The following is a 19337-nucleotide window of genomic DNA, read 5'->3' on the forward strand; positions in this document are numbered from 1 at the left end:
GAAAGGAATAAACTACTGATGTGAAAGGCTAATCATGAAAAATTGTATAGTAGAATTTCATATATATCACATTTGAAAAATGTTATATAAATTTATAGAAATTTTGAAATGTCAAAGCTTTAGGAAAGAACAGATTACTGGTTTCCAGGGATTAGAAACCAGTAATTTGTTGTGGGCAAATAGGAGGCAGGTGTGGTTACTAAAAAACAACAATACAAGAGGGATTCTTGTATTGTTGGAGTTGTTCAGTATCTTCACTATGGTGGTGAACACGGGAAGTATAGAGGTGACAAAATAATGTAGAACTTAATGCACAGACATGCGCGCGCACACACACACACACACACATGAATAAGTACAATTCAAAATCTGAAAAAGATCAGTGGATTGCATGAATGCCAAAAGTCTGAGCGTGATGTAATGCTACAGTTTTGCAAACTGTTAGCACAGGGAAAATTGAGTGAAGTGTACAAGGGATCTTTTTTACATTCTTTCTTAAAACTTCATGTGAAAAATTATTTCAATTCAAATTTCAATTACAGAATTGGGATAAGTCATGATTTCTCATAGAGGACAAAAAAGCACTAATGCCCCAAATAATTAACTAGCTGGAATTCATCAAAACTAAAAATTCTTTTATCAGTAGGCATTATTAAGGAAATTAATCAAGTCTTACACTGGTGGCCACAAAACATGTATCTGATATAGATTTTACATCTAAAATATATGAAGAACTCTACAAATCTAATAAAAACAACCCAATAAATGTAGGTCTCCAAAAAGCACTGAACATCATTAGTGACTAGAAAAGAAGAAAATATGCCAATTAAAAATTCATTTAGTAACCACAAGAAATTGGAAATACCAAATATTGATGAGCATGTGGAACAACTGAAACCATCATGCATTTTCTAGTGTGAATGTAAAAAAGAGTTCTAGAGTGTCTTATAAAGTTAGTCATAAACCTAACCTATGGCCCAGCTACTCTACTTGTAGCAATTTATCCAAGAAAAATAGAAATATTTCTCCACAAAAGTCTAATTCACGTGTGTTTATGACATATTCATTCATAATAGCTAAATGTTACAAAAATTTGTCAAAATTAGAATGTATAAATCATGTTATAATATACTCATATAATGAAATACTGCTCAGCAATAAAAATGTATGAACTATTTATGCAGGCAGTAACATGAATAAACCTTGAATAAATATGAATAAACCTGAAGAAAGCATTATGTTGAAAAAAAATTCACACACAAAAGGAGAGCATTTATATAAAGTTTAAGAACAGGCAAAACTAATTTTTGTATTTAAATCAAAGTGTGGTTTGATACGATGATGAGGAATACTTGAGGGGTACATAGAAAATTTTCTGAATAGGTAGAAATGTTCTATATCTTGATGAGGTGATGCATACATTTATCCAGTTTTGGCCCTAAGAATTTTTCATTTCACTGTATATAAGTTTGAATGCATTTTTAGTTTTAAAATGCATTTTTTATTGAAAAGAAGGCAGTCAGTAAGTTTTTAAAAATAGTTATTATAAATATGGTCCATTTATTTGAGAAGAAAAAAGAATGATCATGATGATGAGAAATGGAAAATAAAAAAGATCCAAATTAAATTTCTAGATATGGACTCCTGTCTCACACTGAGCTCTTTCATCCATTTTGAGTTTATCTTTGTGTATGGTGTAACAGATGGTCGAGTTTCATTCTTCTACACATAACTGTCCCAATTTTCCAAGCACCATTTATTGAAGAGACTGTCTTTTTTCCACTGGATATTTTTTCCTGCTTTGTCGAAGATTATTTGACCATAGAGTTGAGGGTCCATATCTGGGCTCTCTACTCTGTTCCATTGGTTTATATGTCTGTTTTTGTGCCAGTACCATGCTGTCTTGATGATCACAGCTTTGTAATAAAGCTTGAAATCAGGCAACATGATGCCCCCGGGTTTGTTTTTCTTTTTCAGTATATCCTTGATGATTTGGGGTCTTCTCTGTTTCCACACAAATATTAGGATTATCTGTTCTAGCACTGGGATGGCATTAAAAGTATAGGTTGCTTTGGGCAGCATATACATTTTTTTTTGTTGTTGTTTTGTTCTTTTTTTATTTATTTATTTATTTTTTATTTTTTTTTCTGTTATATTTTATTTTATTTTTTTTTTTTTTAATTTTTATTTTTTTTTCTTTATTTCCAGCATAACAGTATTCATTATTTTTGCAGCACACCCCGTGCTCCATGCAATCCGTGCCCTCTATAATACCCACCACCTGGTACCCCAACCTCCCACCCCCCGTCCCTTCAAAACCCTCAGATTGTTTTTCAGAGTCCATAGTCTCTCATGGTTCACCTCCCCTTCCAATTTCCCCCAACTCCCTTCTCCACTCTAAGTCCCCATGTCCTCCATGCTATTTGTTATGCTCCACAAATAAGTGAAACCATATGATAATTGACTCTCTCTGCTTGACTTATTTCACTCAGCATAATCTCTTCCAGTCCCGTCCATGTTGCTACAAAAGTTGGGTATTCATCCTTTCTGATGGAGGCATAATACTCTATCCCCAGGGGTACAGGAAATGGATGCATTCCTAGAAACATATAAACTACCACAACTGAACCAGGAAGAAATAGAAAGCCTGAACAGACCCATAACCAGTAAGGAGATTGAAACAGTCATTAAAAATCTCCAAACAAACAAAAGCCCAGGGCCAGACGGCTTCCCGGGGGAATTCTACCAAACATTTAAAGAAGAACTAATTCCTATTCTCCTGAAACTGTTCCAAAAAATAGAAATGGAAGGAAAACTTCCAAACTCATTTTATGAGGCCAGCATCACCTTGATCCCAAAACCAGACAAGGATCCCACCAAAAAAGAGAGCTATAGACCGATATTCTTGATGAACACAGATGCGAAAATACTCAACAAAATACTAGCCAATAGGATTCAACAGTACATTAAAAAGATTATTCACCACGACCAAGTGGGATTTATTCCAGGGCTGCAAGGTTGGTTCAACATCCGCAAATCAGTCAATGTGATACAACACATCAATAAAAGAAAGAACAAGAACCATATGATACTCTCAATAGATGCTGAAAAAGCATTTGACAAAGTACAGCATCCCTTCCTGATCAAAACTCTTCAAAGTGTAGGTATAGAGGGCACATACCTCAATATCATCAAAGCCATCTATGAAAAACCCACCGCAAATATCATTCTCAATGGAGAAAAACTGAAAGCTTTTCCGCTAAGGTCAGGAACACGGCAGGGATGTCCATTATCACCACTGCTATTCAACATAGTACTAGAGGTCCTAGCCTCAGCAATCAGACAACAAAAGGAAATTAAAGGCATCCGAATCGGCAAAGAAGAAGTCAAATTATCACTCTTCGCAGATGATATGATACTATATGTGGAAAACCCAAAAGACTCCACTCCAAAACTGCTAGAACTTATACAGGAATTCAGTAAAGTGTCAGGATATAAAATCAATGCACAGAAATCAGTTGCATTTCTCTACACCAACAGCAAGACAGAAGAAAGAGAAATTAAGGAGTCAATCCCATTTACAATTGCACCCAAAACCATAAGATACCTAGGAATAAACCTAACCAAAGAGACACAGAATCTATACTCAGAAAACTATAAAGTACTCATGAAAGAAATTGAGGAAGACACAAAGAAATGGAAAAATGTTCCATGCTCCTGGATTGGAAGAATAAATATTGTGAAAATGTCTATGCTACCTAAAGCAATCTACACATTTAATGCAATTCCTATCAAAGTACCATCCATCTTTTTCAAAGAAATGGAACAAATAATGCTAAAATTTATATGGAACCAGAAAAGACCTCGAATAGCCAAAGGGATATTGAAAAAGAAAGCCAACGTTGGTGGCATCACAATTCCGGACTTCAAGCTCTATTACAAAGCTGTCGTCATCAAGACAGCATGGTACTGGCACAAAAGCATATACATTTTTAACAATGTTTGTTCTTCCAACCCATGAGCATGGAATGTTTTTTTTTTTTAATTTTTTATTTTTTATAAACATATATTTTTATCCCCAGGGGTACAGGTCTGTGAATCACCAGGTTTACACACTTCACAGCACTCACCAAAGCACATACCCTCCCCAATGTCCATAATCCCACCCCCTTCTCCCAAACCCCCTCCCCTCAGCAACCCTCAGTTTGTTTTGTGAGATTAAGAGTCACTTATGGTTTGTCTCCCTCCCAATCCCATCTTGTTTCATTTATTCTTCTCCTACCCACTTAAGCCCCCATGTTGCATCACCACTTCCTCATATCAGGGAGATCATATGATAGTTGTCTTTCTCTGCTTGACTTATTTCGCTAAGCATGATACGCTCTAGTTCCATCCATGTTGTCGCAAATGGCAAGATATCATTTCTTTTGATGGCTGCATAGTATTCCATTGAGTATATATACCACATCTTCTTGATCCATTCATCTGTTGATGGACATCTAGGTTCTTTCCATAGTTTGGCTATTGTGGACATTGCTGCTACACCTTGATCCCAAAACCAGACAAGGATCCCATCAAAAAAGAGAGCTATAGACCAATATCCCTGATGAACACAGATGCAAAAATACTCAACAAAATACTAGCCAATAGGATTCAACAGTACATTAAAAGGATTATTCACCACGACCAAGTGGGATTTATTCCAGGGCTGCAAGGTTGGTTCAACATCTGCAAATCAGTCAATGTGATACAACACATCAATAAAAGGAAGAACAAGAACCATATGATACTCTCAATAGATGCTGAAAAAGCATTTGACAAAGTACAGCATCCCTTCCTGATCAAAACTCTTCAGAGCATGGAATGTTTCTATCTTTTTGTGTCTTCTTCAATTTCTTTCATCAGTGTTCTGTAGTTCCTGAAGTATAGATACTTTACCTCTTTGGTTAGGTTTATTCCAAGGTATCTTAATGGGTTTGGGTGCTATTGTGAATGGAATTGATTCTATAATTTCCCTTTCTAAAGTTTCATTGTTAGTGTATAAGAAAGCAACTGATTTCTGTGCATTGATTTTGTATCCTGCCACATTACTGAATTGCCATATGAGTTCTAGTAGTTTAGGAGTGGTGCCTTTTGGGTTTTCTACATAAAGTATCATGTCATCTGCGAATACAGAGAGTCTGACTTCTTCTTTGTCAATTTGAATACCTTTTATTTCTTTTTATTGTCTGAACCTTTGGGACTTCATCAGGATAAAAAGCTTCTGCGCAACAAAGGAAATAGTCAACAAAACAAAGGGGCAACCCACGGAATGGGAGAAGATATTCAAAAATGACACTATAGACTAAGGGCTGATATCCAAGATCTATAAGAACTTCTCAAACTCCAAAAAACATGATCAGGTCAAAAAATGGACAGGTGACATGAACAGACACTTCTCCAATGAAGACATACAAATGGCTAACAGAAACATGAAAAAATGATCATCATCATAACCATCAAGGAAATTCAAATCAAAACCACACTGAGATCCCACCTTATGCCAGTTAGAATGGCCAAAATCAACAAGTCAGTAAACAACAAATATTGGGGAGGATGTGGAAAAAGGAGAACCCTCTTACACTGCTGGTGGGAATGCAAGTTGGTGCAGCCACTTTGGAAAACAGTGTGGAGTTTCCTCAAAAAAATTAAAAATAGAACTACCTTATGATTCAGCAATTGCACTACTGGGTATTTACCCCAAATATCCAGATGTAGTGAATAAAGGGCCATATGTACCCCAGTGTTCATAGTGGCAATGTGCATAATAGCCAAACTGTGGAAAGATACGAGATGCCCTTCAACAAATGAATGGATAAAGAAGATGTGGTCCATATATACAGTGGAGTCTTATGCCTCCAACAGAAAAGATGAATACCCAACTTTTGTATCAACATGGACGGGAATGGAGATTATGCTGAGTGAAATAAGTCAGGCAGAGAGAGTCAATTATCATATGGTTTCACTTACATGTGGAACATAAGGAATAATGTGGAAGAGATTAGGAGAAGGAAGGGAAAGTGTACTGGGGGAAATCAGAAGGGGGAGATGAACCATGAGAGACCATGGTCTCTGAGAAAGAGGCTGAGGGTTCTAGAGGGGAAGAGAGTGGGGGCTTGGGTGAGTCTGGTGGTGGGTGTTAAGGAGGGCATGTGCTGCATGGAACACTGGGTGTTATACATAAACAATGAATCTTGGAAAACAACATAAAAAACTAATGATGTATTGTATGGTAGGTAACATAACACATTTAAAAAAATAAGAATAAAAATTAAAAAGCTAAAATTTCTAGATACAAAAACCACATCTGAAATTTTAAAAATACTCTTGATATGATTAACAACAAATTGGATATTACAGAAAAAAGATGAATGAATTTGATAATATGGTGTTAGAAACTATTAAAAATGAATTTTAAAAAAGACTAAAGAAGGGGTGTCTGGGTGGCTCAGTGGGTTGGGACCTCTGCCTTCAGCTCAGGTCATGATCCCAGCATCCTGGGATTGAGCCCCTCATTGAGTTCCCTGCTTGGCAGGGAGCCTGCTTCCTCCTCTCTCCCTCTGCCTGCCTCTCTGCCTACTTGTGATGTCTGTCAAATAAATAAATAAATAAATAATAAATAAATAAATAAATAAATCTTTTTAAAAAAACACTAAAGAAAAAAACTGAACAGAGAGAGCTTGCAAGAAGAGGGCAGGGAGGGAGGGAGAGAAAGGAAGAGAATCCCAACCAGTGAGCGTAGAGCCCAACTTGACATGGGGCTCAGTTTCACAACCCTGAGATCATGACCTGAGCAGAAACCAAGAGTCACATCGTTAATTAACTGAGCCACTTAAGTGCCCCTGTAGCAACTATTAATATAATTAGATTAATATTTACCATATTTGTAACTGCTTTCAATTTCTTGTACTCTTTATTTCTTTTTTCTTTTTTTGTCTTCTCTAGTTTTAATGGTTATTATATATTATTCATATTTATTTCCTTCTTAGCACATCATTTTTAATTCTTTTTTAATTTATTAATTTATTAATTCTTAAAGATTTTGTCTATATATTTGAGACAGAGAAAGAGAGTATGAGTTGTGTGGAGCAGTAGAGGGAGAGGGAGAAGCAGTCAGAAGAAACACTCCTGCTGCACAAGAAACTGACATGGGGCTCGATCCCAGGACCCTGAGATCATGACCTGAACTGAAGGTAGATGCTTAACTGACTGAGACACCCAGGCAATCTGATAAAAAAATTTTTAATCTCTTAGTGGTTACTCTTGTGCTTAAAATTTACATTTAAACAATTAAGTCCACCTTCAAATCATAATATATCAGCTCTTTGGCTGCATTTTAGATTTTCACCAATTTACTTGTGATACACCTTAATGTGGTTTACTTTTTCTCTTTTTTCTTTTTTTCCCCCTGTTGGGGATAATTAAACTAAATTGGATCTGTACATTTTTTGTTTTCATCAAATGTGGGCAAATTTTCAGTTATCATTTTTAAAGTGTTTTCCTGTTTTCTCTCCTCTCACTCTCTCTCCCTTTTCCAAATACATATATGTTAGAAACATACTGTACCACATTTTAAAGAATAGATACAATAAAAAATTGTGTTCTCAAAGCAGAATGCAATTAAATTAGAAATCAATAACAGAAAGTCAGATGGAGAAATCCCCAAATATTTGGGGATTAGACAACATATTTCTAAATAGCACATAAGTCAAAGAGAAAATTTCAAGAAATATTTTGAACAATAAATAAAATTTATGAAAATTTGTAAGATGCTGCTAAAACAAAGTTTAGAGAAAAATTTATAGCATCAAATGCATATATATTAGAAAAAAAAAGAGAGATCTAAAATCAGTAACCTGTTTCTGCCTAGAAAACTGGAAGAAAAAAGTGTAACTTATGCCCTTAAGCAAGCAAGTGAAAAAGAAAAAAAGAAAATAATTAAAACTAGAACAGAAATTATTTTAAAAGACAAGAAAACAATAGGTAAAATGGTTTTTTTTAAAAAAGCTGGCTCTTTGAAAAGTCCAGTGAAATTAATTAACCTCTAACCAGGTTAGCCAAGAAAAAAGAGAGAAGACAGAAATTACCACTACCAGAAATTAAAGAGGAGGCATCACTATTGATCGCATGGATATTATAAAGATAATATGGGGATACTACAAGTAACTATGTCCACAAGTTTTGTAAATGGATGAAATGATCTGAAAAAAAAAAAAAGTTCTAGATTTTCTGAGTTAAACTGTATGGCTGTATTCAAATTTCTACAACAAAAGTGCATACTCTGAGAGGAAATTCAATAACAAAGTAGCTTAGTAGCAATGCATTCTTGAATACAATTCCCTGGCTTTGAATATAAACTCCAACAGATCCAAGCTTCTTACCTTGAATAAGATGTTAAATTTCTCTAAACCTTGCTCTTCGTTGCATATAAAAGAACAATGATGGAGTGCCTTGGTGGAGCTTTGGCTCAGGTCATGATCTCAGGGCCCTGGGATTGAGCATGCATCAAGCTCTCTGTTCAGTGGGGAGCCTGCTTCCCCCCTCTCTCTCTGCCTGCCTCTCTGCCTACTTGTGATCTCTCTCTCTGTGTTAAATAAATACATAAAATATTAAGAAAAAATTTTAAAAAGAGCAATGAAATAGTATTTTTAAAAGATTTTATTTATTTGACACAGAGAGAGAGAGAGAGAGCACAAGCAGAGGGAGCTACAGAGGGAGAGGAAGAAGCAGGCTTCCCACTGAGCAGGGAGCTCCACAGAGGGCTTAATCCCAGGACCTGAAATCATGACCTGAGCCAAGGCAGACACTTAAATGATTGGGCCACCGAGACACCTTTAAAATAGTATTTTTTTTCAAAGTAAGGATTAAATATAAGACTGTACAAAACCATTGAATGTATGCCTGAAACATGATAAACAATATATAAATATCATTATTCACAATGGTAATAAAAGAATACAAAAAAATCATAAACAGGGTTAAAAAGTAATTAAAATTTGTTATTATACCTAATGTAAATGTACACACTATTTAATGCAGATCATGTTTAATGACCCTGGTGGCTCAGTCAGTTAAACGTCTGCCTCTGGCTCAGGTCATGAATCCAGGGTCCTGGGATAGAGCCCCCTTTTGGGAATCCCTGCTCAGTGGGGAGTCTGACTCTCTCTGACCCTTCCCCCTCTTGTGCTCTTTCTCTCACTCTCTCTCCCTCAGATAAATAAACAAAATCTTAAAAATAAATAAATAAAATTATTTTCTAGTATAAATATTACAGACACTCCAATTTTCCTGAAATACATTAATTAATTCCATTCACAAAAGCTAAGAATTTTTTTCAGTAGATTAAACTCCATATTTTTTAATGATTTAGTTAAAAATTGATAGTTTTCTTAGAATACCAACATAAATACTATACATTTACACCCTTATGTGATGCTCAACATAGTTAATCATCCGAAAGCATGGTACCAACAATCAGAGTGATGTATAGTCCAGGAGGTATCTTACTCTGTTAGGAGGTCATTCTAAGATGGGAGGTCCTAGTGGAATTATAGGGAGGTGCAAGGTCATTGCCATATTGAGACCAGTGAAAAATGGGACATTTAGGTTGTGGAAAGCAGCTATTAACATGACCATATTTGTACAGCCAGTATGGCCATATATGTTTGTACTAAATGAATATTACAAAAAGAAAACCCACTCTACCTTGATTTTTTATAGAAAAGGTAGTTATGCAAAAGTTTCATTGATAAATTTTAGTTATTCTGATAAATGTAAAAGAAAGGACAACCTTTTGCTTATGGTCACATCAAGCCAGAATTAGAGAAACTTAAAAAACTTGATCTAGCACCATCTTTTTATAATTGAAGAAATTTTGACCTAGAAAGGTTTTCCACAAGACATTTAGTTTGACAAAAGAACAAGTTTTGGACTTCATATCTTCAGACATACTGATTGACCCTATTTTTATGATAGCAAATTATAATTAATATTATTCCTGTTATCAATGACCTTGTGAAAACAAGATTAATTATAGAGAACGCAATTCTATTATTAAGGAATTTATGTTTGTAATCCCCTTATAGAAATATTTGTTTTGGATTGTTAAATATCCTTCCAGAAAAATCAAAAGGGGAGGCTTAATAACATCCTTCAGTCTTAAGAAGTTGTAAAATTGTTCCTTAATCAATCCCCCAGATTTTGAAGTATAGCCATTATATTGTATTACAGTGAAATAAGGCAAAGTTATGAGAATTTTGTCATTTTTTTTCACCTTTTAATTTTCTGGAAAATAAAGTAAACAAAAGAACATCAAGTGATCTTACAATTTAAATGTGACTTAATGAATGCTGTATGACTGGTCTCACTAAATGACATTTAGTAATGCAGGCAGCCCTATCAGATAAATGATCTGCTCTGTAACCATAGCACTGGGCTGCAGTACTGGAAATGCTTGTAAGTGTCAAAGGTTGCTCTTTTTTTAGACACAAGGCAAAATGTTAAAGCAATAATGTGTTTTCATTATAGCTTTCCCTATCATTAAATCACTTGGCTCTCCTTTTTTTTCTTTAAAAATATTGACTATTCAAAAATATACTCCAAGTTTCCTAAGCATTTAGTGACTAATAGTGGCCATAAGTGTGGTTTGGGAGAATCACATTCTACTGGGACATTTCTAAGACTTGTCAGAATTTAATATATAGTTGTTATATTGGGAAATGTCTGTTTTCTCTCCTATCCTAAAACAGGACCATCCTTAGACACAGGCAGGATCAATCATTATTCCTACAGCACACATTAAATAATTTAAAAGGATAGATTGAAGTCTTAGTTTTTATTAGCTATTTACAATTTGATCTCTTATTGTTTTAATTTATCAGGAACCTGGATACCAAATTATTTGCACTTAAGGAATTAATAAGGAAGTGGAGGCAAGGTATGTCTGTGAAATTATGCCATGAAGAAGACAGGAATAGAATCATGAATGTCTATAGAGAATAATTCTTTTTAGAATGTGTGAACATATCTTTATACATAGTAAAAAGAGCCTGTTAAGAGGTGGAGATAAAAATGCAAATAGGACATAGCTGAGTAATCTGTTAATGCTGTGAAGGATAAGATCTATATAGCAAAATTGTTGTCCCAGCCAGATCTAGGAGCATCAGCTTCTTTCACTGTTCCTCAGGTCCCTCATCCTTTGCTGTTAATGGTTCCCATCTGTGACCTTTGGAGGATAACTTTTGATAGCTAGAGCTGGAAATGGACTTCTGAGGAAAAACTCCATCTTCCTTTGCTCCAGAAGGAATACATTTCAAGGTATAATTTATTCTTCCAAGTTCCTCTGAAGACCATCTGAGGTTACAAGTGCATCTGACATTATTCCTCTGTTTAGCCTCTTTCCTTTTTCAGTTCTCTTCCTTCAGACCCTTATTTTTTTCTCCTGGGAGAGGTTTAAAAAATGTTATGCACAAATGTTTCATCTCAGGGTCTGCTTTTAGAAAAACCAAGCTAAGACTGATACATTTCATCATTTGATACAAAACTGAAGCAAAAGAGAGAAGGTTAAGATGCAGAGTGCTTTGAATTTTAAAGGGCAAGAAATCCAAAATGTACACTAAAAAATGTACACTTAATTTCATTAAAATAGATAGCAAGAAATCCATCAAATTGTAATAAAAGGTGGTTTGAGACAGCACAATTTTAAAGGTTCTTACAATTAATACTAGAAGGATTTCATAACCATTGTTGGAATCCTATGAGGCTTTTAGATAATGGATTCTTTATAAGGGTTGGGAAGTTTGTGTTAAGACGGGGAGATGGTATCAAAAGTAGAAGTAATTTAGACATGGAAGGGACAGAGGACAGGCTTTCCTGGTGCAGTGTGATGTACAGTTCAGGGACTAGAAGGTACCATAATGCAGTGGGGGTAGCTGGAACCAGGTGGAAGGTAGAACATTCAGTGATTGTGCATGGAAATGCAGGAAGAATATGTGGAAGTACCCAATAAATGCTTATCCAAAAGCTAATTTTTTAAACTAGACTTGACTGCCTTCTCCAAAGTATGGCTACTTACTCTTAAATGGAATACACTTAGTAATTTTGGGTGGAAGTGGCTCATTTTTAACTTCATAACATGAGAATAAAGATTAACTACACAAGATCCATTATGCCTTATTCATAAATGGCCAATAACAAATCAAAATGTATTTTTCCTTTTATTTAAACTTCAACAATACCCATAACTTGTCAATTTGCTTTTTTCCCCTTTGTGATCTGTATTAATTAAAAAAAAAAAAAATCCTTCTCGGGACGCCTGGGTGGCTCAGTTGGTTAAGCAGCTGCCTTCGGCTCAGGTCATGATCCCAGCGTCCTGGGATCGAGTCCCACATCGGGCTCCTTTCTCAGCAGGGAGCCTGCTTCTCCCTCTGCCTCTGCCTGCCATTCTATCTGCCTGTGCTCACTCTCTCCCCCTCTCTCTCTGATAAATAAATAAAATCTTTAAAAAAAAATCCTTCTCTTTATGAAAGCAATAGATTCAAGTCTGACTGAGGGAGATGATCCTGATGGGTATACATTTAATAGAAACTAAATACATTCAGTAGGTTGGTCACTAATCAAGGTACTCTTTGGTACCCCCCCCCAAATAAAACCCATAAGGCATCTCTATTTTTTAAACTACTTTACATCAGTATTCTAAACACATATTGGCACTCTCAGAAAATGTACACATGAAGGGGCACAAAATGAGTTCGAAGTGAAATGGAAATAAATAGAATGTGGGAGAGTGAGCCTCAACCACCATATTCTCTCTTTCTTTTTCCTCACCCCATACAAAACATCCATCAAGAAACTATACTTTATTTTGATAATAATGAACTCCGATCCTTAAGTCTGTAGCCATTTTCCAGGTAGTACACAATCACTGATTCGGAGCAAACTATACCAAATACTTTTCTACAAAGATATCAAGCTTTCAATAATATAATTTGGGTTATTTCATTGGCAACACAGATGACAAAAAAAATGAATGTTTAAAAATTATCAACTTCTATTCAATTCCTTTTATAGTCAATTTCTGGCATCTTGAACACCCAAAGTAAAATCTTACTGAGAGTGACAAGTTTTCTTTTATCCTAGAAAATCCCTTTATTTGAGTTACAAGAGTTTCCAAGTGATCAAAAATGTCAATATACCCTATGTCTGTATCACTACCACTATAAAATTCAAATAACATAATATAGTGGATAGAACACTTAATTAGAGGGTAAGCTCAAATGAGAGGTTAAATCCTGCCACTCATCAGGCCTGGACAAATTACATAAATGCTTAAGTGTCTATTCTTATCTGTAAATGTATTTTTTCCTTTTTCTTTTTTAAAGATTTATTTATTTATTTAAATGAGAAAGAGAGGGAGAGAGGGGAAGGACAAAGGGAGAGGGAGAGAAGCTGACTCCACTGTGTGTAAAGCCTGACTTGGGGCTTAGTCTCACAATCCTGAGATCATGACCTGAGCTGAAATCAAAAGTTGGATGCATAACCAAATAAGTCACCAAGACACCCCAAACTGTGTTTTTACTTATTTGGAAAAAGGATTGCCATTTTACCAGGCTTGTAGATTTTTTATAAAAAAAATTAAGATACATGAGAAAAATTATAAATTCTCAATATTATTCACAAATGAATTGTCATTACCATACTCCAAGAAGAGCAGACACTTTCATATTTTTTAAGGTAAGAGAAATAGTAATAACTCATTATCATTATATTGTATCTATTACCATGTATTATCTTCATCTTGACTTTTTGAGATTGATGACCATACTTTAATTTCACATCTTTTTTAAGTGTAAAAAATTTGTGCTCAGAGAAATTGTAGGCATAGTTTTTTATGGCCAACTAACTTTTGACAAAGCAGGAAAGTACATCCAATGGGAAAAAAAAAATCAGTTTGTTCAACAAATGTTGTTGGGAAAATTGGACAGCCACATGCAGAAGAATGAAACTGGACCTTTTTAATACCATACAAGCAAATAAACTGAAAATTGATGAAAGACCTAAATGTGAGACAGAAATCCATCAAAATCCTAAAGGAGAACATAGACAGCAGCCTCTTTGATCCTACCCTCAGGAACTTCTTGCTAGACACATCTCCAGAAAACAAAGCAAAAATGAACTATTGGGACTTCATCAGGATAAAAAGCTTTTGCACAGCAAAGGAAATAGCCAACAAAACTAAAAGACAACCTACTAAATGGGAGAAGATACTTGCAAATGACTTATCAGATAAAGGGTTAATATCCAAAATCTATAAAGAACTTATCCAACTCAACACCCAAAGAACAAATAATCCAATCAAAAAGGGTTGAAGACATGAACAGACATTTCTCCAAAGAAGACATCCAGATGGCCAACAGACACATGAAAGAATGGTCAACACACAGCATCAGGGAATACAAGTCAAAAGCACAATGAGATACCATCTCATACTAGTCAGTATGGCTAAAATTAACAAGCCAGAAAACAACAAATATTGGTGAGGATGCAGAGAAAGAGGAACCCCTTTACGCTGTTAGTGGGAATGAAAACTGGTGTGGCTACTCTGGAAAACAGAATGGAAGTTTATAAAAAAGTTAAAAATAGAACTACCTTATGACTGAGCAACTGCACTACTAGGAATTTATCCAAAGGATACAAAAAAACTGATTGAAATGGGAGATATGCACCCCAATATTTATAGCAGCATTATCAGGAATAGCCAAGTTATGGACAGAGCCCAAGTGTCCAACAACTGATGAATTAATAAAGAAGATTTTGAAGATTGATCTACCTATCTATCTATCTATATACACACAAACTGAGGGTTGCTGGAGGGGAGGTGGTGGGAGAAGGGATAACTGGGTAATGGGCATTAAGGAGGGTGTTTGATATAGTGAGCACTGGGTGTTATATGCAATTGATGAATCACTAAATTCCACCCCTGAAACTAATAGTATGGTATATGTTAACTAAATTGAATTTAAACAGTTTTTTTAAAGCACTAAAAAGAACAAGAAGCCATGCTTTTTTTTTTTTTTTTTTTTTTTTTTTGGTGTGGGGAGTCAAGTCTAGTTTTAAAAAAGAAATTCTAACACAAGCTTTTATTCAGAATTTTACTTTCTCTCTCTGCATTTTTATACACCATCGTGTAAAAATCTGAGCTCTACTGAATATTCTCTGTCCAAAACTTCAAGACATTTTACTTTTTGTTGTTTCACAGGAAAAGAAGCTGAAGATTTAGAGTGGCCACTGACACAAAAAATACTGTGAATTAGTAACTTTCATAATGGAGAAAATCATTCTTACTCTATATGTGGAATCAGTGAACTAATTTAAAAATATTAGCCTCTGAAAATTATCACTGCTCTTTTGTGCAGGAATAAGTATTACATCTACTCCATTACATGGGCTACCAATTTGAAAATATAACCAGGATTGTATCTAGCATACTAGTCCTTTCTGTCTAAAGAATAATTTCCTTCAATTTTCACTTACTTTTTTTATTCTCTGGGGCCTTTGCAATGAAAAAGCATAAAAAAGTAACTGTTCTACAGTCTAACTGCATTAGTTAGGAATATTTAATGGAATTCATATTTTGAGACTTCTTTTACCCATTTACTTTTTATTTTATTATTCTCAGTCTCACAACATGCTAAAAATTTTTCATCATGGAGTATGTGAAGTCCTTAATAATATTGTGCTGGTTGATAAACAGGAGTATCTAATGATACTTCATTTCTCTAGCGCTGATTATAGTGCCCAGGAGACTCCCATCCTCCATACCCTAACTATGCTCTCTGGTTGGAGGAAAGCAACTAATGAGATGATAAATCTTGAGATCGATAGAAGGAACATCCTCATTTTCTACATACTTCATGCTAGTAAATAGTATAAGACCCGTTTCTTCAATAATTTTTGATAATAAAATTGAAAAGATAACACATTTTGATATTGAATATGAAAAGTAAAAAGTTACCATTGGAAAGATTAGTCTTGTCACATTTTTTAGGAAGTGTGCTTCGTATAATTTAATCAGAGTTGTTTAATTCATGATATACTCACTGTGGTGAATTTTTATTTGGGAAAGATTATGAATGAGTGCTAGCAAACTGTTCCAAAATGATGGTTGCAACCTTATATTCATGCAGTTTCCTCATGCACTTTGAAATGGATTTGAAATATCTCACACACTCAAAAAAAGATAAGACAGACTATATATTTGACAATAGTCATGAGAAAGAATCAGAAGGATTGGAAATTTCCAGGCAGGTATGATGAAATAATTAACACAGTTAGAAACTTCTCTTTATTTCGAGTTTCTTGGAAATTAATCAAAATTAGTCTGTGTACTATGTTACATATTTTTCAGTAGGAACAGAATAAATGCATTCATATTAATCAAAAAGTTGTTTTCTTAGAACTTAGCTGAAAGAGAAGTCTGTGTGGGTTTGCATATGAACAAGACTGGGGTCTATTGGGCAATAAGTTTCTAAAACACTATTTTAAATTCCAGTGGGAGATACCCCACTCCCTGCTTTCAAATAGTACTACAAAGTTAAAGTAATCAGGGATGTCTGTGGGGCTCAGTCAGTTAACTGTCTGCCTTTGGCTCAGGTCATGATCCCAGGGTCCTGGGATGGTGTCCCACATGGAACTCCTTGATCAGCAGGGAGCCTTCACCTCTCTCTGCATGCCACTTCCCCTGATTCTGCTCTCTCTCTCCCTGACAAATAAATAAATAAAATCTTTAAAAAAAAAATCTAAAGTAATCAAAACAATATAGCATTAGCATAAAAACACATATATAGGTAAATGAAACAGAACAAAGTCCCCAGAAATAAACCCATTCATATACAGTCAACTAATTTATGGCAAAAGGCCCAAGGTTATAAAAGGGGAAAGACAGTCTCTTTAATAAATGCTGTTGGGTGTTGGGGGGGGGGCGCCTGGGTGACTCAGTGGGTTAAAGCCTCTGCCTTTAGCTCAGGTCATGGTCTCAGGGTCCTGGGATCGAGACCCGCATCGGGCTCTCTGCTCAGCAGGGAGCCTGCTTCTCTCTCTCTCAGTCTGCCTCTCTGCCTACTTGTGACCTCTCTCTCCATCAAATAAATAAATACAAATCTTTTTAAAAAATAAATAAATGGTGTTGAGAATATTGTACAGCCACATGAAAAAGTACGAAACTGGACCACTATTTTATAGTATACACAAGAATCAACTAAAAATGGATGAAGATTTAAAAGTAAGATCTGAAACCATAAAATTCCTAGAACAAAAAAAAGTGTGATAACTTTCTTGATGTTAGTCTTGGGGATGACTTTTTTGATATGACACCAAACAAAGACAATGAAAGGAAAGATGAATAAAAGGGACTATGCTAAGCTAAAAATTTCTGCATAACAAAGGAAATCATCAACAAAATGAAAAGGCAACCTACAGAATAAGAGAAACTATTTTGCAAATTATGTATTTGATAAGGAGTTAGTATCTAAAATATATTAAAAAAACTCATACAACTCAGTAGAAAAAAAATCTAAACAATTCAAAAGAATGAACAGAAGTTTTAAATAAACACTTTTCCAAAGAAGACAAATGTGAACAGCATGTATGTGAAAAGATGGTCAACGTCACTAATCAGGGAAATGCAAATCATAACGACAAGAAGATATCACCTCACACCTCATACCATTTAGAATGGCTATTATCAAAAGCACAAGAAATAACAAGTGTCGGCGAGGATGTAGAGAAAAGGGAATACCTGTGCACTGTTGGTAGGAATATAAATGTGCAAAACAGTACATAAATTTCTCAAAAAATTAAAAATTGAACTACCATATGATCCAGGAAATCTACTTCTGGATATTTATCAGAAGGAAATTGAAATTTTAACTGGAACAGATATATATACCTAATGTTTTTTGTAGCATTATTTACAACAATCAAGACACACAACTTCAGCATCTACTGATGGATGAATGGATAAGGAAAATGTATCTATACACAATGGAATATTATTTAGCTATAAAAGGGAATAAAATCTTGTCATTTTCAACAGCACGGATGGACCTTGAGGGTATTGTGTTAAGTGAAATAAATTAAATAGTAAAAGGCAAATTCTGTATGATCTTATTTGTATGTGGAATCCAAAACCAAACCAAAACAAAACCTGGCTTGTAGGTAAAAAGAACAGAAGAACCCCCAGAGATTGGGGTTGCAGAGTGGGTAACATGGGTGGAGGTAGTCAAAATGTACAAACTCACAGTTATAAATTAAGTAAGTCCTGAGGATATAATGTACAGTATGGTGAGTATATTTACTGATACTATATTGTATATTCAGAAGTTGCTAAGATTAGATCTTAAAAGTTGTCATCACAAGAAAAAAGTGGTAACTATGTGCTATGATGGATTTTTACTAGATTTATCATGGTGATCACTTGCAAGTGATTACATTTAACAAATAATTATGTTGTATACCTAAACCAGTACAATGTTATATGTCGATTATATCTCAAAAATGATCACATCACAATGAAAAAATGTGCATTTAAGCATGCTTGAATAAAAATCTTCCCATATGTTACAGAATATAATATAAATAAAATTGAATAGAAATCTTAGTAAATATAAATTGTGAAGTCAGGTAAAATATTTCTTTTTGTAAAGACATTTCAACAAATATAAATCAGAATAAAAACCATAATCTCCATTTCATTCATTAATCCATTAAGTACCATTAATTCATTCATTAATTCATTAAGTTCTTCTAGCCTTGTGCTAGATGTGATAAATACAGAGAGACATGCTGTCCTTATGAGATCTAAGTTTGAAGCAGAAGGCAGACACTGAACAAATAATTCTAAATATGACAGAAGAATTGCATATAACATGGCAAAGGATACAAAATGCCAATAAACACACAAACTGTTCACTCCTACAAATGATAAAAGAAATGCAAATTTAAAATAAGACTAAAATTTTCTTCTGTGAAGTTGTCAAATTAAGTAAAAGTGATAATGCTAGACATTGACAAGAGTAAAGTAAGACTGGCCATCTTACATACTTCTATTGTATGTGTTGTTTGATACCATATTTGTAGAAAGCAATTTGGTACTATGTGAAAAATACTGTATAAGATTGTCATTTTCTCAAATTCTGTTTAGGGATCCTTAAGGAAATAATCATATATGGATCATTTTTTATGTTAAAAAAATACATCAATGCTTGTTAAAGTTTTATATGTAATTGTGAAAAATTGGAACT

The 19337-nt window shown here is 34.5% G+C and overlaps 1 long non-coding RNA gene across 1 annotated transcript; it reads left to right on the forward strand.

The window, feature by feature from the left end:
- Window positions 1-449: 449 nt before the first annotated feature.
- Window positions 450-17305, forward strand: LOC116587707. The gene is made up of 3 exons (XR_004284591.1): window positions 450-460; window positions 16508-16511; window positions 17239-17305. It is a non-coding gene; the product is annotated as an uncharacterized LOC116587707 (long non-coding RNA).
- Window positions 17306-19337: the final 2032 nt, after the last annotated feature.

The sequence above is a fragment of the Mustela erminea genome, chromosome 4 (genome assembly GCF_009829155.1).
Source record: "Mustela erminea isolate mMusErm1 chromosome 4, mMusErm1.Pri, whole genome shotgun sequence".
Classification (NCBI taxonomy): domain Eukaryota; kingdom Metazoa; phylum Chordata; class Mammalia; order Carnivora; family Mustelidae; genus Mustela; species Mustela erminea.